We start from the raw sequence: 2,500 nt of genomic DNA, 5'->3' as shown, positions 1-2,500 counted from the left end.
AAATGCTGCCCCCATGCTGCCCCCGACCCCTTTCTCCTTCGGGTCGGGGGAGGAGCCTATGCAGATCGGCCGGTCTCGTTTGTCTGCTTGTGATGCGGTGTTAGTCTGCTCGCCTCGTCGGTATGCGAGGGACAGATCCATTTGTGTGTCTTCTAGTTAAGATGTTATTACTTTATGCTTATTGTGAGCATCAGTAAACTGGCAATAACACAGGTGGAAGTATCGTCTCTCCTTTCGCTCATGTGTGCGTGCGTTGCTTAACTGAGAATGAGACACGTTCAACGTGACGTTGTTTCGCTAGCAAACTACCCGCCACAAAAACATAAAAATAAGTACTTTCTCTTTTGTTTTCTTAAAATGTTTATTCACCATAATGTAGTATGGAGTTCAAAGTACTAGAATACCACATAATATCAAAATCGCCGAAATAGGACATTTCCATCTATTTTTGCTCTTTGCCACAAACGAACGCCAGCGACATCCGACGGGTTTTCCCAGGCCACCACACATATTCTTGCACTTGAATAGGACTAAGGTTGATGCATGCTCACTAGTCAGCTATTGCTTTTATGTTGGCACGGCCATTTTATATTAAAACACCTGCTAGCATGCTAATTTCACACGTAATTCGCTCCGCTGATGTTACGGATCAGCCAAAGTAGTGATGAATATAATTCCACATCTGGATACTACTTTGTTTGCAATCATAGCTAGCTAGTTAGCTTACTTACTTATTATCAAATCTAGCTTAATTATTTATCAAATGTCAGGTGGACACAATTTGGCCAGGCGGACATAATCTGGCATGACAGCTCCACCAGAGGAGCCAACCTTCTAGAACTCTCCACAGGAACACTGGAGGTGCCAACCTTCTAGAACTCTCTACAGGAACACTGGAGGAGCCAACCTTCTAGAACTCTCTAATCTACAGGAACACTGGAGGAGCCAACCTTCTAGAACTCTCTACAGGGACCACCATTAGAGGAGCCAACCTTCTAGAACTCTCTACAGCGACAGCCTCTGTAACAGCAGGCCCCTCCACACACACAGACCCTGCTCTGTACCTCCTCTCTGTAACAGCCAACCCTGCACTCCCCTCTGTAACAGCAGACCCTGCTCTGTACCTCCCCTCTGTAACAGCCAACCCTGCTCTGTACCTCCCCTCTGTAACAGCCAACCCTGCTCTGTACCTCCCCTCTGTAACAGCCAACCCTGCTCTCCCCTCTGTAACAGACTTCCCTGCTCTCCCCTCTGTAACAGGAGACCTTGCTCTCCCCTCTGTAACAGCCTTCCCTGCTCTCCCCTCTGTAACAGGAGACCTTGCTCTCCCCTCTGTAACAGCCTTCCCTGCTCTCCCCTCTGTAACAGGAGACCTTGCTCTCCCCTCTGTAACAGACTTCCCTGCTCTCCCCTCTGTAACAGCCTTCCCTGCTCTCCCCTCTGTAACAGCCATCCCTGCTCTCCCCTCTGTAACAGCCTTCCCTGCTCTCCCCTCTGTAACAGCCTTCCCTGCTCTCCCCTCTGTAACAGCCTTCCCTGCTCTCCCCTCTGTAACAGCCTTCCCTGCTCTCCCCTCTGTAACAGCAGGCCCTGCTCTCCCCTCTGTAACCGCCTTCCCTGCTCTCCCCTCTGTAACAGGAGACCCTGCTCTCCGCTCTGAGCCCCTGGCCCTCTGCTCACGACGGGGACAGCCACAGTAGAAACCTTCCCAGCTCTCCCCTGCAGCAGCCTTCCCTGCTCTCCCCTGCAGCAGCCTTCCCTGCTCTCCCCTGGCCCCTGGCCCCTCCACACACACACACACACACACACACACACACACACAGAGGCAGAGGCCCTCAGCACCCTGGAGGAGAGAGAGAGAGGGAGGAAAGAGACGTTATATTTAGTTTCTGCACCGCCTCAGACCAGGAGCAAGGAGGGGGTGGGTGGGGGGAAGGGGGAAGGAGGTGGGGGGGGGTGGGGGGGTGGGGGGGAGGGCAGCCACTTAATAAATAAAGGCCCTGCAGAGCCTGAGAATGTTGGTGAGGCCGACCAAGGAAAACAGCGGCGGCGTCGACACGGAGCGGCCTGAGAAAACAAACAGAGCTGATGAGAGCAGAGCGGAGCGCCGTCCGTCCTGAAAGGCCCGTCATGGACCAGATGCAGCCCTGCCCATCCCCCCTGATGCAGCCCAGCCCATCCCCCCTGTTCCTCCCTCCCTCCCCCACCCCTCCAGCCCCTCCAAGCTCTCAGTGCCACTTCCTCACCCACACACACTCACACACACACACACACACACACACACACGCCCGCCCGCCTGCCTGTCCAGCGGTACCCCAGCGGCACCTCTTTCCCGGCCAAACACCCCCCCCCCCCTCTCACACACACACACCTCTTCCTCCCCCCCGGCCAACCCCCCCTCCTCCTCCTCAGCCCCTCACTGTTTCCGACAGCCGCCCATTTCTTATTCAAGCCCCACGTCAAGCCCCCCCCCCCCCCTCCACTCCACCATCTCTAGCCT

The sequence above is a fragment of the Nansenia antarctica genome (assembly GCF_963989245.1).
Source record: "Nansenia antarctica genome assembly, chromosome: 1".
Classification (NCBI taxonomy): Eukaryota; Metazoa; Chordata; class Actinopteri; order Argentiniformes; family Microstomatidae; genus Nansenia; species Nansenia antarctica.
Note: the sequence above shows the minus strand (reverse complement) of the source record.